The sequence below is a fragment of the Sciurus carolinensis genome, chromosome 13 (assembly GCF_902686445.1).
Source record: "Sciurus carolinensis chromosome 13, mSciCar1.2, whole genome shotgun sequence".
NCBI lineage: Eukaryota > Metazoa > Chordata > Mammalia > Rodentia > Sciuridae > Sciurus > Sciurus carolinensis.
Genome location: NC_062225.1, coordinates 14,530,663 through 14,558,108, shown reverse-complemented (window position 1 = coordinate 14,558,108; position 27,446 = coordinate 14,530,663). Strand labels below are relative to the sequence as shown.

Here is a 27,446-nt window from a genome sequence, read left to right as displayed (position 1 = left end):
ATGTAAATGCACTTTAAAATACATACTTACTTATATCATTTAATCAATAACTAACATCTATTATAGTTCCTTCCCTGCCCTCCTGATATCCTGGGACCTGCTGAAATTGGGTTTTGCTCACTCACCTTCTCAGTAGGAATTTTTCTGATGGGTCCTTTTAATATCATTACCCTATGTACATGTATGATTACATGAATGGTGTGAATCTACGTTGTGCACAAACATAGAAACAAAATGATGTACCCCATTTGTGTACAGTGAATCAAAATGCAGTCTGTAAAAAATAAAAAAAACAAATAATTTTAAAAATAATAATAATAAGAGCAATACCCCAACTCCAAGCAGCATCTCTTTTCCTTCCCTGTTCTGTTTGTCTCTGTAGGTCTTATTACCATCTGACATACTATATAATAAATGTATTTATTTGCTTATCATCTTTGTCCTCCCCAACCCGCACCAGAATATCAGTCCCATGAGGGCTGGAATTTTCTGATGGTGTTTTCCACTGATAAAGGTGATTATGTATGTATTTATATTTATGCAATATATAACATATGCACTAGTACATATAAATAACTTACATATTTATGTAATATATTCATATTTTCCTGGCCTGAAATAGGTTCTGGCATATTGAAAACAATAATATTTGTTGAACATAATTGCACTTTTGTTAAATTCAACAGCAAAAAAAGGGTGCAATAAGCCATGGTGGTATATTTAAAAAGGACTTAGCATGGCCTGAGGTATCAGTAAGCTTCCTCTAGGAGGATGACATTTTTTTAAATTCATTTTTATTGTAAACAAATGGGATACATCTTGTTTCTCTGTTTGTACATGAAGTAGAGGCATACCATTTGTGTAATCATACATTTACCTAGGGTAATAGTTTTTGATTCATTCTGTTATTTTTTTTCTCCCCCCCCACCCCTCCCACCCCTCTTATCCCTCTATAGAGTCCCTCCTTCCTCCATTCTTGCCCCCTTCTCACCCCCTATATGTGTCATCATCCGCTTATCAGTGAGATCATTCATCCTTTGGTTTTTTGAGATTGGTTTATCTCACTTGACATGATATTCTCCAACTGCATCCATTTGCCTACAAATGCCATAATTTTATTATTCTTTATGACTAATATATATATATATATATATATATAATATATATACCACAGTTTCTTTATCCATTCATCAATTGAGAGGCATCTAGGTTAGTTCCACAATCTGGCTATTGTGAATTGAGCAGCTATGAACATTGATGTGGCTGTATCTCTGTAATATGCTGATTTTAAGTCCTTTGGGTATAGGCCGAGGAGTGGGATAGCTGGGTCAAATGGTGGTTGCATTCCAAGTTTTCTAAGGAATCTCCACACTGCTTTCCAGAGTGGCTGCACTAATTTGCAGCCCCACCAGCAATGTATGAGTGTACCTTTTTCCCCACATTAGGAGGATGACATCTAAGCCAAGGTATAAAGGGTAAGAAGACATGAGCTCAGTGAGACAGAGAGGATGGACACCAGGCAGAGAGCAGGCTGGAGCCTGGTCCAGTGGGAAGGACCCTGGGAAGGGGTAGCATTAGGAAAAGCAGGAGGACCATTTCTTGCAAGAGTCATGGGACAGTGGTAAGGGTTTTTATCAGTTAGTGAGGGTCCCCTGAGCAGAATGAAACCGATGAAGCTCAGGCTACTGGACTAGTCTAGGATTATCTCCACCTGTTAGGACATTTTTGTGGCAAAATGTACTCCAACTCTCTAATATTTGGTTCTCCAAATATTTTATCTCAGGGCTTCTTTCTAATCTTAAAACTACTGAGAATCTCAAAATAATTTTATTCATAGGGGCTATCTCTACCAACATTCACCACATTTGAAATTAAAACTGGGAAATTTGAAACTATTTCACTGAATAAAAAAGAATAAACGATTACATGGTAACCTAAATCACATATCACTGTGAAAAAGTAACTATCCTTTAAAAGTGTAGTGAGATGAATCACATTGTTTCTTGATTTTGCAGGTTGCTTTAATGTCTGGCTTGGGAGACAGATGGATTCTGATAGTTGCTTTGGGAAGCAATGAACTGGAATATTACAGGCCACCCAGTCTTGAGAAAACTCCAGAATGAGAGTGAAAAGCCAAATAACATCTAATTTTGCAGTAGTGTCTCTTATCCATGGAGGATATGTTCAATGTCCCCAATAGATGCCTGACTACTTACTCATAGTACCAAACCCTATATGTAAACTATTTTCCCATAAGTACATGATAAAGTTTAATTTATAAATTAGATAAAGTAAGAGATTAACAATAACTAATAGGAAAATGGAACAACTATAACAAAAGTTATTTAAGACTTATAAATTATTTTTTTCTGGAATCTTCCAATTAGTATTTTTGGTTGCCTGTCGATAACTGAAACCTCAGACAACAAAACTACAGACAAGGGGGATGACTGTACATAAAAACAGTATTTGTGATTTCAGGAACCGTTTCTGAGAGGGTGGTGAGGCTCCCCATGCCCTGAGGCTACACTTAGAAGCCTTCTGCTTTCTCATTTGGGAAGATGCCTATGAAAAGCAACCTATGTGCCTGTCAACAATCCAGGCTGACATCTCTGAATTAGGCATTAGAGAGTGTTTCTATGTATATATTACTATTTTTTAAAGTAAATTATATTGGGTGTGATGGCTCACACATCTGTAATCCCAACTACTCAGGATGCTGAGGCAGGAGGATGGAAAGTTTCAGGTCAGCCTTAGGCCACTTAGTGAGATCCTGTCTCAAAAAAAAAAAAAAAAAAAAAAAAAAAAAAGACGAAGAAAAGAAAGAAAGAAGGAAGGAAGAAGGGAGGGAGGAAGGGATGGGTGGAGGAAGGGAGGAAAAGAAAAAGGGGAGGGAAGGAAAGGAAAGGAAAGGAAAGAAGGAAGGAAGGGAGGAAGGGAGGGAGGGAAAGGAAAAAGGAAAGAAGGAAGGAAGGAAAAAAGGAAGGAAGGAAAAGGACAGTCAGGCATCAGGCAGGTACTTAAGAGGCAGAGTCCCTCAGTTCAATCCCCAGTGCTCCCCCACAAACACAAAAGTAAAATCATGAATGTATTTTTCTGTTTCTTGCCTTTGATAAAAGTAACTCAATGGATAGCAACATCCTTTATAAACCATGTAAACTAGAAAGAAAAAGAAGTAAATATTTAAAAGTGCCAACCTTTTCAGAACAAATTATTCACAGTGTCTCATCAATACTGCCACTAAAAATCACAGCTGAACTGAAAGGGTAGGAGAGATTGATTGATTCTGTCCCTCTAAGATTTTTACATGTCACAGGATAATTAGTTTCCTTTAGCTAAGCTGCTCAAAAATTTAAAAATTATTTCTTGTACATAGTGATGTTTTTAACTTATTTTGATCTTTGAGTTAAGAAATGTATGGCTATCTAAATTGTACTATTTAATATAACAAGATCAATCTCAATCATGTAAGGATACTCTTGGGAAACATGTATTGATTTTTAAGTGTGTTAGACAAGATCTAGAAATATGTTGGGAAGAATAACTTCAGCTGAACAAGAGAAATATCATACAACTTATTACTTAAAAAAAAAACTGTAGCTTTTTTTTTATTTGCCCACATTTCCACTCTGTATTCATGCTTCTGAAGTCTCTAAAATTAGTGCCATTATTATCCATTAGTTTCCGTAACTAAAGCCATTTGGTATCATTTCCATCATTGAAAAAAATTAAATTGCAGTAGGATTTACACTTCTGAAATGGAATGGTGTTTCCAACTCCTCAGTACTTCTGTGTCAGTACAGGCTGCTTCACCTTAGAATGATTAGTGTTTTGTGAGAGATGTATAAGAAATTGCTGGGCTAATCAAGGGAAAAATTACCCAGCAGTTGAGGTGGATTTTAATTAATTACATTGCTTGCTTGTGAGGGAGAGGTCTTTGAGAAGCTAATCCAAGAAACATCACATATGGACTGTTTGTTCTCTTAGGACTATTTTAAAAATCAAAATGTCTTGACTAGTCTCCAGTCCATCTCCAAATATTCCCAAGATGTCTTCCAATAATTTTCTGATCAGTTTCTCTTCTGCCTGGGCAGAAATAAACAAAGACCCCCCAAATAAGAACAAGCAAAGTCTGTGTATTCAGAGCTTGCTGTAGCAAGGGAGTTAGCCACTGCTACCACTTGGGTTTCCAGGGAGAAGAGTGGGAGAATAGTGGAGGAAGGGAGGCTTCAGGAGGCCCTCAGTGGAGCCTGCTGCCTGGTGAAGTGACTGGCAGGTGCACCAAAAATGAGGTCTCCTCTGTGATTGGTTGAGAGAGCACATTGTGCCTGGCCTGTTCTCTGACAAAATTAAAAGGTGATGAGTGCAAGCACCTGATCTTCCACTAACTTCCATAACTCCAGCTCCTACAACTGAACCTGGCATTTGACTGGCATTTCACAAGCAGTTGCTGAGGGACTAGATTAGGAATCAGAACATCCCTTGGTAGAAATGATCTTACGCATCTCTCTTTCCCTCTCTAATGAGATTTCCTTATCTACAAAATGGGTTTACCCTCATTCTTTGAATAACAGTTACTGTTTACTGAATGAACACCATCTGCTCAATTGAGACAGGCACTTTGAAGACATGATCTCACGTAATCCTCCAAACAGCCCTCGGACGTTGAACAGAGCCTCCTCCTGCAGGGCACTGCCACGGCAGCTAAGCATCCTGTGCCCTTGCACATAAACGTTCCCAGGCACCAGGCATGAGGTCATCAGAGACCCCCCAATCTCATCACTGCTCTCCCATCCTCTGTCACCACTCTGCACAGGACATGACATTATCATTCTCATTTAACAGACAGGGAAATAGTTTCAGAGTTACCATCTTGTCAAGGTTACTTTTGTCACTAGATTGCGACACAGGGGCAACTTGCTTCCTTTCTCTGGGACCTTTTAGTATCCCCCTCTTTAAAGTAGGTCGACAAAACACCTGCATCAAGGCTTGTGATGGGTGGGGGAGAAGAAAATACTCTTCCTGATAGCCAAGTGTCAAACACTAAGTGTAAAGAAAGAGGAGAACTGAAAAATCACCAGAGTTTCACAGACTTCAAAGTTTTCATAGACTTTTTCCATCCATTGTCTTATCGGCTTTTCCAAACACTAAATGATGAAGTGAAATGTGAAAGCGGTAAAGATAAGGGTTTCAGGGCCATGTAGAGGGGGCCCGGCCACTTCTAAATTGTGTGGTAGTAATAATTATATCCAATCACTAATATTTTCAGGCTTATGTTCCGAGTCCTTTCAAGGCATTAACACATTTAATCCTCATAACAAGCTTGATTTTACTCTTTTCCTTTAATCTGTTTGTTTTGAAATATTTTTAGAGCTACAGAAAAAATTTCATAAATAATACCATCCACCCAGATTCCCCAAATATTGACACTTTACTATGTGTTGTTTATTGTTCCTCGTGTTTCTATTGTAAAGGAAGTGGAAAGTATCACACCCTCTTACTCCTAAATATTCCACTTTATATTCTTCAAAACAGAGACATTTTCTCTCTCTCTGAAGAAATATTTTTCCTATATAATAATTGTACACACTTATGGGGTACAATGTGATAATTCAACACATGTATATGATGTGGAAAGATAAGATCAGAGTAATTAACATTGTCATACCCTTAAGCACTTATCATTAGGAACATTCTTTTTTAACCATAATTATCATAATTATGAAAACAATATTGATACAGTACTATTTTCTAAACTCAGGGTTTATTAAAATTTCACCAGTCATGCTGCTAATATCCTTTATAGCCCTAACAACAAAAGAAAGCTTGGTCCAGGATCCAGTCCACAATCCCCTATTATATTTGGCTGTGCTGCCTTTTTAGTTTCTTTTATCGGGAACATTTCCTTGGAATACTTGCCTTGTAGGACCTTGACATGTTTTAGAAATTCATACTATTTATTTTGTCAAGTGTCCCTCACTTTGGGTTGGTCTTTTGTTTTCACACAGTTTGATTTAGATTAGATTGTGCTTTTTATTTATTTTTTTTTTTTTCGTTTACTTTTTGACTAGAAATGCCACAGAGCAGAACACTAGCTCCCTCCTGGTGCATCTTTTCAAAAGATGCATTATATTGATTTGTCCCTGCACTGGGTGAGGTTAACTCTGATTGCTTGGTGAAGGTGCCACCTGACAGTTTTCTCCACTATGAATTAACTATTCATTCCTGTCTAGATTTAAAAAAAACAACAAAAAAAAATAACATGTGGATAGACTTTGAGGCTCTCTTCAAATTTCTGGTGATTTTTCAGTTCTATTCTTTCTTGACACTTAGTGTTTGACACTTGGCCATCAGGAAGAGTATTTTCTTCTCCCCCATGAGCCATAGCAACACTTGATGCGGGTGTTTTTGTCGACCTACTTTAAAGAGGGGGATACTGAAAGGTCTCAGAGAAAGGAAGCAAGTTGCCTCTGGGTCCCAATCTAGTAACAAAAGTAACCTTGACAAGATGGTAACTCTGAAACTATTTCCCTGTCTGTTAAATGAGAATAATAATGTCAAGTCATGTGGAGAATGACTGCAAACTCAGATTCTTGTCCCAGTGATGAGATGACTTTCATCCAGACCATGATAAGGTTCGTGGAGCACAGGAAGTTCAAACTATTTACATCAACTCACAAGATCAAAATTAAAACCCAGATTTCCCAGTGTACAGCCCTGCTTTTCTCACACTGAATTGGGGGCTACCAGGAAAAGTTTGGGAAAGAACAGTTTCTTTCACATCCTGATAGGTTTCCCCTGTCTGCTGGTGCTCCTCGTGGCTTGTTTCTTTTGCTAGAGCCCAGGGATGAGGCCAGGTGCATCATGGCAAGACTCAAAGCAACCCACCGCATCTATGCCATCTCCCCTAAAGATGGCATTTGATGCTAAAGATTATTTTTTTCTCTCCATCTGAAAATCCTGAAGGAAAGGTGGGAAAGGGAATCTCAGTTGGCCTAGAATCTTGGCTTCTACACAAATCCCCAAATACAGTTCCTGAGACTGCTTCTTCTTCATGGTGCCATTTCTTTAATACTGTTTCCAAAGATCAAGTAAATTTGTTAAATATATATATTCATATATTTATAAATTTATATTATTTATAAATTATAAATAATTATAAATTAATAAATTATAAATAATCAATTTATATTATTATATAAATAATATAAACATTTATATTTATATATATATACATATATATATATATATGGATTGGCTAGAAATGAAATGTTTCTGCTCAATCTTAGCTTTGTATAATGGGACCCTAAAACTGCAGGTCTGCAATTCATTTTTTGTACTGACTTGTATATCCAAATTCGTTTCACTGATTAAGTATGAAAAACCCAGATATAGGTGATTTATCTCTGAGGTACTAACTTCCCAAGCAAGGGAAGATGTTGTGTTTCAGTAATGCTGTGGGATGAAAATCTTAAGTTAATTAGAACTGGAAGACATTAGTTTGGAGAAAAGGATTTTAACAATATGTCAGCCCAGTTTCCCTATCTTTAAAATAATCTATGGGTTTATTGTGAAAGGTGAATAGCATAATGGATGAGAGAGAAATAGGTTTCTATGAATAATATTTAAGTGAAAAAATATTCCAAAGTCAGCAATGGTGCCATTAGAAAATCTTTGCTTTTCCTCCCCTGACCCAGCCCCAAAATTGTCACAGTATGGAGACTGCGATTCCTGGTTTAGCTTCTCGCCAACATCGTACTTAAAGTTCTTAAATGGGGAAAGAATTTTCCAGATGACTCATGTAGATATGACAAAGGATACTGGAGGAACCCTGAGTTTTAAACAGAAAAAGGAAATCCAAGTTATTTTAAGCAAATGGGATAACAGCAAGTGAGACATTTTTAAAATGTCTCCTGTTTTTTGTTTGCTTTTTAAATTTTTTTTAGTTTTAAAAGAAAGGAATAGTAAAGAGTCAGAGGAGCTCAGAATACCTCAGGAAGCTGTAGAACAATAAAAAATTTAATCTGCTCCTGTTTGGGGTTTCTCTGAGCAACTAAAGGATGTCCATGTATTCCATTTACCATTACATGTTGTAAGAAGTAATCATCAACTTACAGTCTTACGTATATAAACTGGTTTTATGATTTGTTCAGGAAGCAATAGTTTAAGTCAGGTGCCTCCCTTCATTCTGTACCTGCATTGTAAATAGTAAGCTCAATCCACTTAAAATTTTACAACAGGGATTTTCATATTTACCGTAAGGTAGTAATTTTTCTACAAGTTCAAAACTAATTGTTATATGGCTACTCTTATTTAACTTATTAAAATTTCTTTATGGTAGTCACTAAAGACATCAACTCATGCAGCATTTATGCAAAACAAATAGGAAATGTGTAAAATACACATACACTGAGAAATTACAAAATATATTTTTCTATTTCTTGGCAGTCTTTTAATAACAACGACTTACATTTATTCATTACCACATTTTACGAGGTATCACATTTCAGGCTATAGGAGGCACTTTTATCACAGTATCTCCACTTAGAAATCTTGAAGATAGATACTTGTGCATCCATCATACACAAGAGAAAACCAAGGCTCCCCCCGGGAGTTTGTTATTACTTCAGTGTCCCTCTGCTGATAAGGTGATTCTGCAGTATTCAGTCCTTCACCCACCACTAGCTCCAAGTGCCTATCGTGTCACTTGGAGGGGGGGGCGCTTTGGGTCACACTGTGTATACTTCACATTTCCTGGATATAGCCTCTTTCTTTCTTTTAAAATCTGTGTGACACATTGTCAGTTCAGGCAGTTCCGCAGAATCTCAAGTGTCAGAAACAGTTAATACTAATATAATTGGGGAAATACTGAGTAAGCGTTTTCAGTACACACTTTTGATTAAGCCCAGTGCACTTTACCCAGTTGGTTTTAGTTTAATTTCTGTGGTGTTTCAAGTTTCTTTTAACTTCTTGAGAGAGCTTTGTTCACCTACCGCGGAGCCCAGTTCAGGCATACAGTAGGCACCCAATGAATTCTAAACGAACTGCATAACTTAGTTTAAATATTTCCTTCAAAAAAAAAAAAAAAAAAGGCTTGGTTAGCCAAATGAACGTATATACTTAAGGATTTTAAGGCAGTACAATTGGTGGAGAATTTGTCTCTAAATGTTTGTCCCTGCAAGGACCTAGGGTGGGGGTTGGGTTGGGGTGGTGGGTGACTAACTGTGATCCCTCTGGAGATGGGCACTACAAGGCAATATCACCTAATCATAGCTTGCTCCATCTGCCCTCACTCCCACCCTCCGGCTCTCTGGGGCGGCCAGAGGACCAGTAGGGCAAGGGCACCCACCTTCACCGTGGCGCCTTGGGAGCCACGTTGAAGTTCAGAGGAGCGTGTTTACCAGCAAAAACAAAGAGCGGAGCGAGCCCGGGTCCCAGGACCAGCTGCAGCTGCCTTTAGAAAATGCAAGATCCGCGGTGACAAATGGGCATTCCGCACGCAAACAGACAGACACACCCGATCTGCGGCTCCCCACAGCCTTGCCGGCGGGTCCAGCTGCCCAGCCCTCAGTCACCCGCCAGCTCTCCGGAGTTGATTCCCCCATGACCAGCCAGCAGCACGGGCGTCTCAGCCCAAGAACTTTCCCGTCCTTCTCCGGCTTGGGGGCGGGGAGGGGGAAAGGTGGGAGTCTCCAGGGAGCTCCATCACCGTACTTGGCTTCCCAAGTCCATCCCTGAGCCTCGGGCGCCTCGCGGAAGCTCCCGAGAGCTAGTGCCAGGCGGCAGCGCGGAGCCTGGCCGAGCGGGAGGAACAAAGGGAGCGAGCGGGCCGGGAAGGATGCTGCGCTGCCCTCCGCCCCACCCAGCCTGCTCGCGGGCGCTGCCTGGCGCGCAGGTAGCCGGGCCTTCAGCTCTGCGGAGGGTGTGTGTTCCAGCGAGGTACACAAAGACTCACTTCCGTGGGGCCAGGCTCCCAGATTCCCCTCCCCGCCACTCACAGCCCGTTTGCATTCCTGCACTACTGCTGCCAACGGGGACCCGAGTGCTCCCCTGGGTGCCAGGCGCGGTGCCAGGCGGGGAGTGTGCAGGTAACCCTCGGAGGAACTAGGGCTGGCTGAAGGCGGTGGCTGGGGAGAAACATGCCTTTTTAGGCATCCGCGCCGCCCCACGCAGCCCAAGTCTGCAATCACTCTCTGCAAGAGGCAGGACTCGGCTCATAGCCCGGAGCGCCCCGCCTGCGCTCGCCGGCGGGCCGAGCCGCCGGGCCGGGGGCGCCGGGAGGAGGCAGTGTAACTTCCCAGTGCCCTGTGCCCGCCCGCTAGGTGAGCCCAGGCCTAGAGGGAGGCGGAGAGGGACGGGGAGGGGGAGGGGGACCCCGGGGGTCAGAGGGGGCCCGCGGAGCTCCGGGGCGGGGCGCGGCACAGCCTCCGCGAACGGGCCCGGAGGCGCCGCCTCGCCCCGGGGCTCTGGATCTCGGTTCTTTCAGCTGCCAGCGCCACCGGCTCCACCGCCTCGCTACCCGAAACAATGAAGCGCGCGGCGCGGAGCTGAGCGCAGCCCTGCACTGGCTCCGAGGCCGAGCCCCCCCACCGCGCCCCACGGCTGCCGCCTCCACAGAGCAGCGCTGGCCGGGAAAGGTGATCCCGCAGGCCGCCCGGGAGTGCAGGGTAGCTGCGAGCCCCGGGGTGGCACGAGGAGGTGGCGGGGGCAGCACCAGCAGGATTGGAGCCGCGCGCCAGTCGCCCGCAGCCTTCAAGTTCCGCGGCGCGCGTCTGGCGCCCCCGCCCTGGGTCCGCGCTCCATAGGGCGTTCGTGTGAGTGTGAGAGCGCATGGCGCGCGCGCCCGAGCGGCGGCCGGGGAATAAAATGTGAGACGCACGTCTCGGACTTCAGCGCCGCGCTTCTCCGGGAGCGCCGAGGTGTGGAGGCGCGGCGTGGGGAAAAGGTTAGTGAGGGACTGCGTGGGGATCCGGCGCTGGGCCGACGTCTTTCCCGGTGTGCCTGCAGCGTGTGCGCTATTCAGCACGGAGTTAGACTTCAGCGACAAGCAGACAGACCTGTGTGTGCGGACCTTTGAGGGTGGTTTGGGGAGAAGCAGGACATTCGGGAGAGGGTGAGTGAACTGGAGGTTTTGCGCTTTGGGGACGCACGGACACCGTTTGCCCCTGTGGTTCAGTAAGGGTATTATTTTATTTGGTTCTGGAAGGGAGTGAAAATTTTTATTGTCTTTATCCAGCCCACCCCCATGCAAAACTGCACTCTTAAAGCTTAAAGTGTGTTCTGTTGATTTCTTGTTCTCTGTAGCTACAATGTTTAGCAGCACAAGGAATCTTGAGATTCCAAAAAAGCCGAGTCTTAATTCTTATACACTTGGCAAGTGGAAAACTCCGCTTTGGGGTTGTTTTACTTTCCACCGTGCACAGAGTAGATATTTGATGCATTCCTTTGAGTACAAAATGTGACATCCATCGCTTTTGGATTTGACCATGCCAGTGCTGGGGGACTGAGTGAAGTCTAAGCAAGTGATGCCTTTCAAAGAGAACTGAATAGCTGTGTTTGGAGAAGCTGTGCTTTCCAGGAATTTAAATGAGACTTTTTCGTGATTACCTTCCAGGTCTCTATTCCTAGTACCATATTTGCTTTGTGGGGCAGAACTTCCAAAGCTGTTTTATAATCTGAGAAGCGCTTTGGAGGCTGAGGGAGTAATTCTTAGCTGGATTTTTGTAAACTTATATTAATTGGTCATGCTGAACATTTGGCAAGAAGTAAATCATACTTGATTGAAATCTTTGTCTCCTAGACCACTGGATGTTCTAACCGAGAAGGGGCATGGTGGTCTTCCACGAAAACTGCCTTCCCAGGTGGGGGAATCATTGGCAGGTTTCCAACACATTTTTTTGTGTGCAGTACTTTCGAAAGCACATTTTTAAAAGCCTCACGTGTATTGTTTGATCATAAATATTTCAGAAATTGTGACGAACTTTTTTTTTTACCATTTCGAAGTATGATTTATGACTAAGAAAGAACTAAAATAAATCAAAGTATCATCCCCTTGTTGCCAGTTTAGACTTAACACCACTTTTCAAAGGAAAAATGATGTGTGGTCTTGAACCTCTTTCTACCCTCTCCCCTTCCACCATCATCTTTCCGTAAAAATGACAACCAAAATTTTTACAGCACTTAAAGTTATGCATTTTGTACTAATGCGCTAGAAAAACTGTTGGCTATGGTGATTGGCTACTGTGGCCAAAATGAAGAAAAACTTTAATAAACGAATTGCCTTGAATTTCACAATGAGGTTAAAAAGGGCGCTCAGTCATGCAGGAATTCTCAATCCAATTCTTAGTTGCAATTGATAGAAATTGTAGCATTTTGCATTTTGCTTGGTGCAATTGAAGCTTCTGGAGTTTTGAGCTAAATCTCTTGTAGCTATTTTGATAAGAGCCTCCTCTCTTAGTGAAGTTCTGAGCTGCACAATTTAGAGTGCATTTGGAGACTGGTGGAGAAAGTTCAGAGGAAAGACCAGAATTTGTTAATTATGTGGTACACATAATCTAGGAAGTAAAGGTAAAGAACTGAAGATATTTAGACTAGAGGACTTAGTCTAAGATGACTTACCATTTGAAAATGTGTGAATGATTTATCATGCAGAAAAGGGCAATCATTTGTGGTAAGTTTCTGATGAGGATAATTAGGAGGGAAAGAGTTCATTGTGAGGCTCACACAAAATTGAGTCTTTGAGTTGTTGTCGATCTAACCAGCAACAGCAAGATTGGTTAAGTAGTGAAGAGGCTGTTGAGAAATTCCTGTACATACTTGTTTCTAGAGCTTTTTATTCCTCCTGCTCCCTTTCTGAGAGTCTTCTCTTTCTGAGATGATTGACATGTGTGTCTCTGATCAACTGCTTATACTAACCGAAATTTTCTCCTGTAGGTCTAGAATTTATTCAAGCATTTCTCAAGTGCTTAAATCTTCTCTAAAATGACAAACTTATTCCTAGGCTTCTGCAGCTTCTGCTGAGGTAAATAAATCTTGAAAAACTTGGAGATATTTGTCCTCTGGGAAACTTAATTAATTTGCAAATTGGCTGTCTCATTCATGATACTCTGAATAAAAATATCTTATGCATGATAATAGGAACAGTCATTTAGAAACTGCATTTTCTCCTTAAGTATACTGTATTGTGTTATTCCAGATCGATTATTTTTCCTCCTCCTGAATATTCTGTAATATGATCTTAAAATCTAATTGCTTAAATTAAATGTTGTATTCCTTGCTTAAATGTCTAATGGAAACAGTGCCCTCATGGTAGGTGTATGTTCAGTTTTGATTTTTTAAGCATTGAAAGCTGAAAGCGTATCCTTTTATAGAGATCTATGGCATGAGTATAAAACAAATAGTTGCATTGAATCAGATACTAATTTTGGAATCAGGCAAGTGCAGGTGCATGTTATGTAGAAATTTTCAAAATTCTTAAAACCAGCTGTTGATGTCAATGCCAGTGACTGAATGGGTTGTGGAAGATGACCAACTGCTGTTAGCAGATTATCACACTTTCCATTGAATATAGCTGCCATTTTTCTGAAAGACCTCCTTACGACTTTGGAGAGATTTGTTTGTAAACATTATGAAGTACACGGTGCAAAGACAGAAGCATTAGAAAATGGATTTAAGAAAATGGATTTATTAAGCCTTTTACCAAATCTGAAATATATTCCCAAATGACATTCCCAGCAGCCCCTTGAATTGATAGGTAAACATTGCAATTCAGAGTATACACTTGGAACCTACCTGGGCAAGATGTAAAATGTATTTAAAGGGCATGAGGTATGAACTGGGCAGTCTTAAGATTTTGCAGGAGCTGGTGATCTGGTCCAGTTCCAGCATCAAGCAGTCCTAGCACTGCTACTTGGTTAATGCTGAGGCCTAACAGTTGTTCTGCAGGTTCCGTGCTGTCCCCTGGTCCCGAATGCCTCCTGGTTTGGGGGAGGAATTGCTTTGGATGAAAATAACATCAGTGACCTGCTGCCCCTTCTGGGGGAGTTCTGTCTCCCCACAACTGTTCTTTGTCTGCCCTCCTGGCCTCTGCTGCCCCCTGTGGTCCTCTTTAGGAAAGAATTCCAAATTCAAGGAACTCATACCTCTAAAAAAGCTAGAAGGGTAGGAGGGTTGGGTTTGCAGTTTTGCCCTGGATTTTCTTAAAAACTAAAGTGGCAAAGAAAGCTGTTGCCCCTGCAGTGACCTACCCTGGAGGAAGTCTGGGACTCACCAGAGTTCAGTTTCCAGGACTGTAAAGGAAGGTCTAGATTAAATCTCCAAGGTGACTTGCTGAAATTCCTTAAGATTGATAATTGTATGTTCTGGTGCACTTAAAAGCTAATTTCCCTGCAGCCCCAGGAGGGGGTAGCAATTCAAAGAATAATAATAGCAACCCATGTGCACATTTTATGCACCGCACCCTGCCATTTCCTTTGCATAGATTATCAAGGTACACTTTAGCTACAACTAGGGGAGGTATTATTATCCCCATTTTACAGGTGAGAAGACTGAGCTTTGAGAAGATGAAGTGCCTTGGCAGAGCAGGGATTTGGACCTGGTTCTGTGTCCAGAGCACATGCCGTTAGATTGAGATCCATTCTATACAGGGACAGGTAGCAACCCCTCCCATCACTATGTCATACCCAGAGACTGGCCATGACTGAGAGCTTTCATTTCATTTTTTAGACCATGGTTGAGCTTGCAGGGTAGAGAAAATTGTGCCCAAAAGAAGGTGAGGGTAGGGGAACCTGTGTGTACAGATAGCACATTTTCATCTGCAAGCAGAAAATAACTTGAAGTGCAACTTAAAATATGGGCCAGGAAATTTGGAATATTCAGGCACTCAATATTAGAATGAAATTCTGACTGATATGAAAGGTGTCATATCAGGTGAAATTTCCAAGGAAAAAATTTAGGCTAAGATTTGTGAAAATTATCCATCCACTTTGAGTTATTAGGCTGGTGAAGAGAGCGAGCTCAGAAAGTAGTCTCCTGGGACGTTTAGAAGTCTATTGGCTAAAGCATTAGAGAATACACTATAAAGAAAAACCCCGCAATCTTGATTATAAGTCTCTGTTTTCAGAAGTTTATAATTCACACGTTAAGTTCTATTCCGTGCTGCTTCTAGTATTTGAGCCTGAGAGGAAAATGCTTTATTAAATTTCAAACAATTGGTTTTTCGTATTCGAATTATACAAATTTTTCAAGTAGAGGTTCTTGCATTTGGGTAATTGTTGTGCTTTCTAAAATGACTTAGCTTTAAATTAAATTTGGGAAAGGGTAAATCTCTTAGATAATCCAATAGCTTTCATTATTCAGGAATAAATTTGAAAAGTAGCTTCCTTGAAAGCACAGTGATGATTTTTCTGAAATGTAAGAATAATATGGACTGAAAAAAAAAAACCTGTATTTGTGTCTCTGACCACAAATAGATAGAAAAAGTACAGATAATATAGGATTTGTTAAATTTAGTTAATCCAGTTACAAAATGGAACCATAAGTATATGATTAAGTGAATTAATTCACTTTTACTATTGAAAGAAAAATCTTGCTATGTGAATTATAGTTCCACATTGGCAAAAATATATCCCATTTAAAACCTCTACATGTAAAAGGACTGTCCTTAAAAAGATATACATGCACATTCACACACATTCAGAAATACAGGAACAATAAGTCCCTCCATTAATGTGTTCTTGCATTAGCAATTAGGAGTGAGAATTTGAATTAAGATACTTGAACATTAATGGTTGGGATTTGCGGCTGTTGAATAACAAAATCAGGCCTAGAGCCCAATTCTTTTCACTGAGAGAACATTCTTTTTCTTATATTATTTACTTTTTTTTTTTTTTTTTCTTTCAGTACTGAGAACAGAACCCAGGATTGTTTTACCACTGAGCTACATCCCTAGCCCTTTTTATTTCTTATTTTAAGACCCGGTCTCATTAAGTTGCTGAGGCTGGCCTTGAACTAGTGATCCTCCTAACTTAGCCTCTGAAGTAGCTGAGATCCCAGGCATGGGTACCCAGCTTTTATTACTTATCTCTCCAAAAAATTGCATACTCCATATTCTGTGTGTCTTGTGGAAAAATATTTGCAGTTTAAACTTAACTTCTAATTTCTTATAAAGGGACATAAGTGGAAAAACAGTTATTTTATTTATGTGAACATATATGTGTGAGCCTGCATATTTGTAAATATTCTTAATGACACATGACCTCTTCAGGGACCTTTGATGGTATACAGAATTTTTTTTGTTGGTTTGTTTTTGGTTTTTGGTTTGGTACTGGGGATTCAACCCCAGGGCCACCTTTCTACTGAACCACATCTCCATCCCTTTTTATTTTTTATTTTGAGACAGGGTCACACTAAGGGCCTCACTAAGTTGCTGAGTCTGACCTTGAACTCCTTGAACTCCTGTATGGGCCTCCCCAGTCACTGAGGTTATGGGTGTGTGCTACTGCACCTGTGAACAGAATGTTTTTAAGTGGTGAGACCAACTCCTGAGAAAGGCACTCTGGTAGGGCATCCTGCAAATGGACTATGACTGGGGTCTAGAGTCCAGCCTACTTGCTGGCTATTCCAGCAAGCAGTGTAGGTGATTCAGCCTGTCTCCTGAAGAACGGATTACTATTCGAATTTGCCCTGAATCATAGTGTCTTCTAATCTCTAAATAATAGGTTAAAGAATTCAAAGAGTAAGCCCAAGAATTTTACTTTTTCAAAATACTAAACTCTGTAATTCCCAAAGTAATTTTTTAGTATAGTAACTTAGAAGTAAATGACAACTGTACAAGTGCAGCATATTTTTTAAAACCATGTTAACAATTATGTATATACTACATATGTAATCTGCACATAGGTCTATAATTTCAATGTTTCAAAGGGCATTTCCCCCTCCCTACCTTGAGTCATAGTTTAGTTTAAAAAAAAAGAAGAAGAATTCTTCCAATCAACATTCAAAATTAGTTGATGGAAGAGCTGAACTAATTAAGGTATTTGCCTGGTTTAACACAGTCAGCCTTTGGTGTCTGCAGGTTCCGCATTCACAGACTCAATCAACTGGGGAATGGAAGTATTTGAAAACAGTTGTGTCTGTTCTGATCATGTACACTCTTTTATTTTTCTCGTCATCATTCCCTAAACAATAAACCATAACAACGCTTTACATAGCAATTACAATGCTTTAGCTATGATAGATAATCTAGAGTTGATTTAAAAGATGTGCCAAGTTTCTATGCAAATATTATGCCATATGAGGAACCTGAGCAACCAAGAATTTATATGAGGAACCTGAGCAACCAAGAATTTTAGTATCCATGGGGGTCCTGGAGCCAATCCCCTGTGGAGACCAAGAAGGACAATACTCAGTATAGCAACAGTATAAGTGCCAATCAATGGATTGGTTACTTCATTAACCATTTGAGGTAGGAAAGTTTCAAAAATTGATTTTTTTGTATAGAAAAATGTCTGTAAGGTATGCTTTAAAATAATGTGACTGCTTCCCTAAGTTAAACCCAAATATTTTTATATTTTCTTCATTCTACTCTTTGTACCATAGGAATGAAACATACCACACTGTATTATAATCATACCCTAGTAATACGCCACATATCACTGTTGGGTATATACACAAAAAACTCAAATTCATTTTTTTGGTTTGGAGTTTTCTCAATACACCCCATGACTATTAAGCACAGTATTAGATAGAAAACCAGAAGTGTGTACAAGAAAAGCTTTAGACTGTATTACATAATATGCTTCTTAAGGAGCGATCAAAAGAATTCTACATCAAGGAAACTTCATAGTTTCTAGATGGGATACGTAACCCAATTTTCTTGTGGAACCCCAGGAATTTAATCAAGTGCATGATGTGCATGTTTTACTGTGAAAACTAAACTAACTCAAATTACCCCAAATCTCTATGTCAATCCTTCTCACAGTGGCCCAAATTAAATCTGTCTTGTACTTAGAAATACAGGTGTGGACATTGATGGGTGAGCTTATAATGTTGAAAGATAAAGCAACCCTACAAATGGCTTAAACATTTGGTCTGGGAATTTCCACATTCATGTGGTGCCTGAGCAGCATCCCCTGAATGTTTAATGTGATGGTATAACATGCAGCCAGATGCCAGGGTGTTCCCCTCCAGGTCTCTGCTCAATCTAGACAGCAGGAACTTGAACAAAAGGCCATTCTTACCCTCATTCCTTGCTGAATTGGAAGGTGTACCTACACTGATTAATTTGTTACCCAGGGTATGTATTTCCTATGAACCCACATATTCTTTTCTCCCAACTAGCAATTCAAGTTGTGTATGGGTGCAGAGGTAGGTATAGAATAGCATGTCAGAAAAAAAAAAAAAAAGTCATGCGTGGTTTTGTTTGCTTACTCTAAATTTTTTAATATCAAACAGAAAATAAGGATTGACAATTGCAATAAGGTATTTAAATCCTCCTCTTGTTTATACTTTGTAGTTACTAAATAAACCTTTTTTTTTTTTTTTCCAGAGATGAAGTTAAGCCCCTTGGTGTGTTCCAATGGGTGCTTCAGAATATTTTTTTTTTCCTTTTGGTACTGACGGTTTCTAGGATGGGGGGATATCAGTGACTAAGTCACAGGCCCCATTGTCTGTAATGAAAGAATGGGAGACAGCTATTGAAGTTGCTCACAGCTGCAAGTCCTTGTTGAACATTCAGGTTCTTGAGCACTTTGACATTGAACAAGACAGGTCTGGAACGCACAGGCCATCATATCTTTCAGTGTGGGGGTGAAGGGGGCTGGTTTCAGGATGCCCATCCTACCTCACTGTTAGCAGAATCTGCAGGGGCTCAGGTCCATTATGTAAAGTGGCATAGTGTTTGCATTTCACCTGTGCGCATCCTCCTGTGTATTTTAAGTCATCTCGGGTGACTTAGGATACCTAATGCAATGTAAATACTATGTAAATAGCTCTTATGCTATATTATTTTGGGAATAAAGACAACAGTCTTTACGTGTTCAAAATATAGATGTAATTTTTTTCTCAAATATTTCTATCTGTGCTTGGTTGACTATAGATACAGAATGGGCAGACACTGAGGTCTGGCTGCATAGAAAGTGTGTGTGTATAGTGTATGTAATATTTATATATATATGAATGTAAATCTTTATCCACATGTAATAGTATTCTTGTCAGTTTCACGTATGCTCACCTATCAGATTTCATCAAATTCCAAGTAAAAAATGTCAAAGTGGAACAATGCCCCCAAAACAAGTTCAGGAGCCTGAGAAGGAACATGAAGAGGCAAACTTAGTCTCGTTCCCAGCTTACAAATCCAGTAGGCCAGAAGGTTTTCTAAAATGTCCAAAGATGGTTAGAAAAACAAAACAAAACAAAACAAAAAACTGACCCAGGTGATGCTGTTCCCTGGAAGTCCTCAAACCAAAAACGGATGATGTCAAATGGAATTTGGGAAAAGAAAAGGATACATAGAAGCAAATCAACCTCACCCTCTTCCTATTTACCATTCTTTTTTTTTTTTTTTTTCCTTTGAAGAGGCCTTTATACTCAATCTTTTCCCCATTCTCTCTCCATGTGTCTGTCACTGATGCACTTCTCATACCCCACAAGTAGGAAGGAAGCCAGGGCACCTACTCTCTCCAAGGCTCAGACTTACTCCGATTTGGGGGCAATTGCAGTCATCTCCCTGCATCCACAGGATTGGTTCTAGGACCTCTGTAGGTACCAGAATCCTTCTGTGTTCAAGCCCTTTACATAAAATGACCTAGCATTTGCATAGAACCTGCACACAGCCTCCTGTATACTTTAAATCATCTCTGAATTACTTACACCTAGTACAATGAAAACACTATGCAAATTCTTGATGACACGAAAATAGTCTACACATGTTCAGTACACATGGGATTTGTGGGGGAATGGTTATTCTTGATCTGTGATTGACTCAATCTGCAAATGTGGAACCTGTGAACATGGAGGGTTGACTGTACTTGTCTTGTTTTCTTCAACTCTATACCTAAACCAGAAGATTGTTTCATGGAAAAACTATCAAATCCTTTGCCATTACCAACTTTACTCAGGTCTTAGTGCATAGCTTGATGAATTTTCATAACCAGATATACCTCTGCCACCATATCAAGAAACCAATGTTACCAAGCATCATTTAAGCCATCACGTACACTTTTGTGATTACTGTCTCCAAAGGTTAACCACTATCTTGATTTCTGACAGAAAAAAAATTACTTTTCTGTCCCTTGGTTACATTAAAGTTTAAACAAACTACCTTGAATAATTTAGCATATTTTTCTAGAATCCAGGTAGTGTTAACCAGGGATGAAAGTATTGATTGTACTGTTAAAGTCAAAAAGTTCAGGGTTTATTCATCATTGAAACATACCTACTATGTATCAACAACCCTAGACTTATTAATAACACAGGAATTTCATTATTGTTGTCAGTTACTGAATTCACTATAGGTCTTTTCCATTGACTACAACCACAGGATCAAAAGTAAATTTTTAAATGTTCTAAAAGCTAGTAGATTACATTCTAAATCTTGAAGACATACATGACCAAAATGGAAAAAAAAAAAAAAACATACTGTAAAGATGAAATTTGCTTTACTAATCAAATAAATTTCATTTGGCAACTTTTAGCTGCCGAATTGTGAATTTGAAATAATTTAATATTGCAAGTAGACACTGATAGATGGATAGTTCTAATGTTATTTTATGTAATATTGTTACCCTTTCTTAAGAGATGTAAAGGAACTAGCTCATAAAAAAACTCAGCATGACACAGAAGATTAAAGTCATGTATATAATATGATTACTTGGTACTTTTGTCCTCATAGAGAAATTCTGCATTCCAATGTGGAACTAAAAAATGAAAATCTAGAAACCTAGTCCAGCCCTCTCCCATACCCCATCAGGTACCTCCTTACACTTGTGTGTGGACCAACTTTGAGAGATGTTTCCACTCTACTGCAAATTAAACTTCAAAGGGACATAAAGAAAAAGTAGAAAATTTTAAATTAGAAAATCTTAGTAGATTATATTAAAATTTAGTAGGAAGAAAGAGAACAAAATATGAGAACACAATTTAAGAAGTAAAAAGGATAAAAGGCAAATTCCTTAATAAAGATCAGCTGTGCTCAGATTAGATTGCATAAATACAGGATTTTCCTAAAGCCAGAGATGTTGACTTACATCGAAAGCAAACAGTAGTACCACTTGGTGTGGAGCAGCAGTTTGGCAGCCAAAACTTAAACGTGCATTGAGGTTCTACAGTTCTGCTTCTGTCCTCTGAAGAAGAAACTGTATCTGCTACCTGCCGCGTCCAACACCAGCTTTCTTATAGTGTGCCCTTGGGCAAATGCTATTTAAGTGACTTGGAAATATGTGATTATGATGCACGTGCTGGTTCAGAGTCTTCCCTCATGGAGACAGTGACATTTATAATGTCTGGAGTGGAAGTCCTGCTTGGTAGGTAACAAAAGGAGCATTTATATATTAGGTATCCATTTTATACTTGTCTCCAGCTTTTTAAAAAATGTTACCTATTTTTAATTCTACATGCTTATAGGGTACAGTGTGATAATCTGATACGTATATACAGAGTGTCATGATCACACCAGGGTGATTAGAAATTCCATTTCCTTAAACTTTTATCATGTCTTTTTTTTTTTCTTAAGCATTTTATGTATTCTATTTTTTGTCATTTTTTACCATTTTTCATTGGTGCATTATAGCTATAGATAATGGTGAGAATTGTTGTTACATATTCGTATATGCACACAATACAATAATATAATTTGGCCAAATCACTCCCCGGTATTTTCATGTTCCCTCCTCTCCTCCTTCCCCTGGGCCCTTTCCTCTACTCTGTTGATCATTAGGCACTCTTGCCCTTCTCTCTGCACATCCATTGCATCTGTTTTGGCAAAAAGTCAGTTTTCCAGGGCTGGAGATGTAGCTCAATGGTAGAGCACTTGCCTCGCATGCTTGAGGCCCTGGATTTGACTCCCCAGCACCAGAATTTTAAAAAGAGTTATCTCTCCAAATCCTGAGCTCTGTCATATGACATTCTCTCCTCCTTAGAAAGCCAGTCATCCCCTGTGGCCTGCAGGATCTAGTCTGTAACTTAGAACTTAGGGTGTTTCAGGTTTAGACTCCAGCTCATGGTCTCCACTTTCCTACTGTTCTTTTAGCACTTGGCTCTCTCTGACCAGATTGTGAAGAACCTGATGATTTCATGGTCCCATTCCCCAGCCCCCATCAGTTGCTGTTAGTTTTTCCAGCAAGTCTTCTCTTCTGTACAGGTACATCCAGTGATTCTGTGGTGCCTTTTTCCTCCACACCATCACCCATCTCTTGATGTGCTTCAAACTCTTTCAGTGGACTTTACACCCCTTCATTCCTGCCTCACTGTGTTCCCTGCAGGCAGCCAAGGACAACGTGCCTAGCTACTCTGCCCAGGGTGCACTACTGAATTCAGCAGATGTTTCATGTTTGTTGAATAAATGAAGCTAAAAACCCTATTAGGTTAAAATGACAGACATCCACTCTCCAAATGTGATTTCTAAAAGGGGGAGTGGGTAGAATCTTTTCCCCTCTTTCTTCAGGTTGAATTCCGGTAAACATAGATCCCCAAATTCTGGTGATCCACAAAAAGAACATCCTAAGGATAAGGTGCACAGCCCAGGAGGACCTTTCTGTACATACCTTATCTAATGCCGAGCGTTGCAGTTAATCACTTTGGAGAAACACATTTACTAGTGATGTCAGGAAATCAGAATGAAACCATTCAACCTAATAATTTTAGTGACACTTGTGAATCTCACAGAGAAAACCTGAAATTCACATTTCTTTTTTATAATTTTTACAAATAGGGTTGAGCCTCTTTGCAAAGCCTTAGAACTGAGGGACACATGTAATTGGTAAATAATTAGTATATAAATTAGGTAGGATCTGTCTGTGGAGAATTTATAAAACATGTTGTTTCAGATTCACAAATGCAGTATCAAATCCTACCAATTAAAACTACATACAGTCTCAGCACCTGGTGAGATAATGAGGCAGCTTCAGAGAGAATGGGCTCAACAGTGTTTTGTTATTGGGCTGTTTTTTTTTTTTTTCCTTACCAGCCCAAGTATCATCTGAGAATAGCTATTAGACTTTGGAAAGGCACTTCTAGACCAGGATATAGAACATCATCTGTCCATGAAGAATTACAGATGCAGGACCATTTCAGATGCAGTGATTACCATTTCAGTTCAGCCCTGCTGCAGGTGGGGAGACCGAAGTCTTTATCCCTAAAGTCTAAGTAAGTGCTGTGCTGCCCTTTGCCTGCATGGATGTGACCTTATTCTGCCAGTACTCCCAACAAAGTCAGTCGCAGAGCTGAGGGGCACCTTGTGAGGACAGAGACAAGTGTCCTTAGAGTTCACATGGAACTTTGTGTATTTTCAGAGGATCATCCTGGACTCCTCACATCCTCTTGCGTTCTAAGTGCTGTGCAGTTCTCTCTCCAGAATCTGTTTGGTTTTGCTGTTGAAATGTTGCAGTTACTCAAAACGTCCAGTTAATACTGGGGGCATGCCTGGAACATGTCAGTTAATTGAAGTTCCTGACTAGAGTTGCAATATCCACCTCACCACTGGTGAAGGTTAGGGACATTGAATGATTGTCAGTGGTCGATCCCACGTGGCAGGAATTTAATGAAAGCATGGGAAATGGAGTTTAAAACAAAGAAAAAGTACCTGGATCACTTGAATAAACCATTTCACTGATCCATTTACGTATGCCTTGGATGCTAGGGATTGCCTGGGCATGAGGAGGGAAGATCCAAAGTGGACTTCTCTGCCTGTGTAAATAATCCCGATTCACATTCATTATCAAGTGGATGTTAAAGACTTCCTGTGTGTTGCCAAGCAGTGGTCAGGTAGACTGTCACAGTGTGATAGCTCTGTGGCCTGGTGATCCCGCCACCACCCTAGCTGTGCCTGATCTCCAAAGGATGCTCTGTAAGAAAGAAAACATGGTCTGTCTACCGTCAGCAGCCTGGTTGGGTTCCAGAGCATTGGGTGTTGCAGTGATTTGGAAAAATATATTAAAATGTGAAAATTTCGTGTTTCTTAATGTCCTCAGATTTCTGCACACCCCCAAGCTCTTCTCATTTTCCTTCTGAGTCATGCTATGCCAGCTTAATAGGGTTTACATTGCCAGTTGGTTTCTGTGCACTTTTAATTATGTTGTTGTCCTTAACAAGGTTTCTGATAATGGGATGTGGTTAGAACAGTCTTTCTTATGACTATGTTCCGGAACATTGATGCCAGCCAGGAAGCCCTCACCCTGTGCTAAAATCAACCCATCAACCCATCATCAACCCACCAACCCGAAGAATGTTATATTCTACAGGAAACCCATAATCACTGGATATTGGAAGTGGTTTCAAAAGAATCCCAAGCTTTGGGGAGAGGGGCTGAACGTGGCCGGGACACACTGTCAATAGTGGGTTGGTTATTTAGCTCATTTATTTGTTGGATATTTTTTTTCCCCCAACTGCTTTTGATTTCTTGAGAAGGTTTATTTGCTAGGCCATGAAAGTAAATACAATTTTTGGCTTCCTAGGAAACTGGTAATAAATAATATGGCTCTAACAAGAAGTCCTGGGTTTGCTTGTTTACATTCCTGAATATCTGAGGTAATTGGAAACTTCAACGTTTGGAATCCTCCCTGTGAAATGACTATTAGCCATTCAGTTTTCACACCAGAAAAATGGCCTTTCTTTTTTTGGAGGGAAGAAAGGCCTCGTCTTTAGAAGACTAACATTCTGCTGGGCCATCCATTGAAATGCACCTTGCCTCTCACTTTACCAAAGGAAAGGTGGGAGGGAACATCTCATCTGTGGGTGTCAGAGGAGATCCTGTCCCAACAGTGGCAGAGTGCAGGGTCCCCGGGTGACTGCAGTTCTATAAAGTCTGACCACATCTCACGGAGAGTAGCTCAGCACAGAGTGTGGCCTCATTACAATCTTCACGAATAAATAAAAGATTACCTCTCTTGGGCTCAGAGGTCAAGAGCCTCTTCCTGTCTGGAAGGGATGAGGCTGGAGAGGACAGCATGGTGTCCTGCTTAGGTGTGAGAGAGGGCTCACAGGATCCCTGGGAGCTGTCTACCCTAAGCCTCATCCTTGGACCCTGCATCCCCTGAGAGCCTTAAAATGATGAGAACGGCTTAAAAGCAAACAAGCCCTTCTCTCCCAGGATTCTTTCCTCATCTGGAAGGTTCTTACTAATATTTGAAGGCCCCTCTTTTCCAGAAAGCTAGGCAGTAAGAGGGAGCTTCTACACTTTTTAAACTGTTCTCTGGACCTTTCAAATGGCAGGAAAGCCAAGTGGGTTGGGCATGGAATTCCTCAGCTCCCCTCACCCATCTCAATCTCTGGAAGGTCTTCTGGCTTCCTGGGACAGCAGCAGTTGTCCTTGACTTCAAAGGGCATTAGTTTTGGAGCTCCTGGGAGAAAAGATGAAAGGATAAGACAAGATGTGTTTTGTGTTTGCTGCAGAAATTAGCATAGTAGCATGAGGTTGTTTTTTTTTTTTTTTTTTTCTCTGAAGATCTGAATAGAAGCCGCCAAGCTCTCACAGAGAAGCTGCCAGAGGGCCAGCCGCTCACCCCACTTCCTGCCTTGCTGGTTGGTTGCACCTATTCAGAAGGTGCCTTCCCCTCCAGATAGAGAATTCCATTGTCTGCAGCTCCTCCCAGCCTACCTGGGTTCCTTATCTCTCCATGTCTTATACTCCTGAACATGCTGGTCACCAGGTCCAAATTCCAACCTCCCTCCCTTTCAGAGTTCTTAAGATATGGGAGCTAATCTAGTTTACCTTTACCTCCCCAATGGTCAGCAAATTCCTCCCCTAGATACTTGTCGAATCAAAGAAACTTCTGGTTTTGTGGGTAGTACAATCTAGCAGTGGCTCCTCAGCTTTTCATCACTGTGACCAAAAGACCCGACAAGAACAGTTTTAGAGGAGGAAAACTTTACTTGGTGCTTACAGTTTCAGAGGTCTTAGTCCATAGATGCCTGGCTCCATTACTTTGGGTCAGAAGTGAGACACAACATCAGGGCAGAAGGGTGTGGCAGAGGAAAGCAGCTCAGGATGTGACAATCAGGAAGGAGAGAGAGAGAGAGAGAGAGAGAGAGAGAGAGAGGGAGAGAGAGAGAGAGAGAGAGAGAGAGAGAGAGAGATCCATTCACCATAGCTAAAAGGCAGCCACACCCCACCTGCCTACAATTACCACCCAGTTAATCCCTATCAAAGGATCAATGCAACGATTGGGTTAAGGCTCTCATAACCCAATCACTTTACCTCTAAACTTTATTGTGTTGCCTCACACATGAGCTTTGGGGAGACACCTCATATCTAAACCATAACCATAACCTTACACACACACACACACACACACACACACACACACACATATATATATATATATTTTTTTTTTTTTTTTTTTTAATTTCCAGACAGGGTCTCACTGAGTTGCTGAGGCTAACCTTGAACTTGCCATCCTCCTGCCTCAGCTTCCTGAGCAGCTGGCATTACAGGAATGTGCCAGTTATCCTACTACTAACATACTGCAGAATGTAATGGCACTCATTCAATGAATAATGTATTTAATAAGTTTTTTTCTTTTTTAAATTGCACACCCTACAGCCATAGTTAACACGTTTGGGAGCAGAAGGCGATAGAAGAAAGACACATCCAGAGGTTGGAAATTTCCTTCCTAAGAACAGAAATAAGTTGGTTTATTCTAACTATCTGTTAGGTCCCAAACTCTGCAGGGATGCTAGGTTGATGAGGTGGGCTTTTTTTGTTTTTGTTTTTGTTTTTGTTTTTTTGTTTGTTTGTTTGTTTTTTGTTTTGCTATTGTTTGTTAATATTGGGTTTTTTTCTCAGCTGTCTTCAATTCCTGGTCTCCAATCCCATTTCTTGTCCATTTCTCACGTCTTTTTCTGACAGCACGTCAAGACGTCAGCATTAACAGCAGAAGTACTGCCAGAGGGTTTCAGGGCAGTTATCTTTGCTTTGGGACTTGTACACAGATATTTAGTTTATTATGGCCAGTTCTAAAAATTTATGACCTATGAAAGTTTATTTTCGGTGTAATCGAGGTCAGAACGGAACATTTAATCTGAAATCCATATGTCACTGAGCTGCACAATATATTGAAGGCATTTTGTAACTGTAGAGGGCAGTCTTGAGGACAGATGAGGGCTCTGGAGTCAACAGACTTGGGCTCAAATTCCAGGGCCTCCACCCTGGGAAAATGTATGTGAGTTGCTCTTTTTCTTTTCTTCTATTTTTGTTTTAATAAAATGGAGTTGGGGGGAGCCATATTTCTGGG

General features: G+C 40.6%; 1 protein-coding gene across 5 annotated transcripts in view; it reads left to right on the top strand.

Annotated features, from left to right (window-relative positions):
* Positions 1-10,210: 10,210 nt before the first annotated feature.
* Positions 10,211-27,446, top strand: part of St6gal2 (ST6 beta-galactoside alpha-2,6-sialyltransferase 2) — a 77,512-nt gene continuing 60,276 nt past the window's right edge. For 2 of the 5 annotated variants that reach the window (XM_047523486.1, XM_047523482.1), the window contains exon 1: positions 10,437-11,113. The gene's annotated coding sequence lies outside the window, so the exon portion shown is untranslated. Of the gene's footprint in view, positions 10,323-10,436; positions 11,114-27,446 lie in introns of those variants that run through there. The other 3 variants (XM_047523484.1, XM_047523485.1, XM_047523483.1) reach the window with 3 other exon arrangements.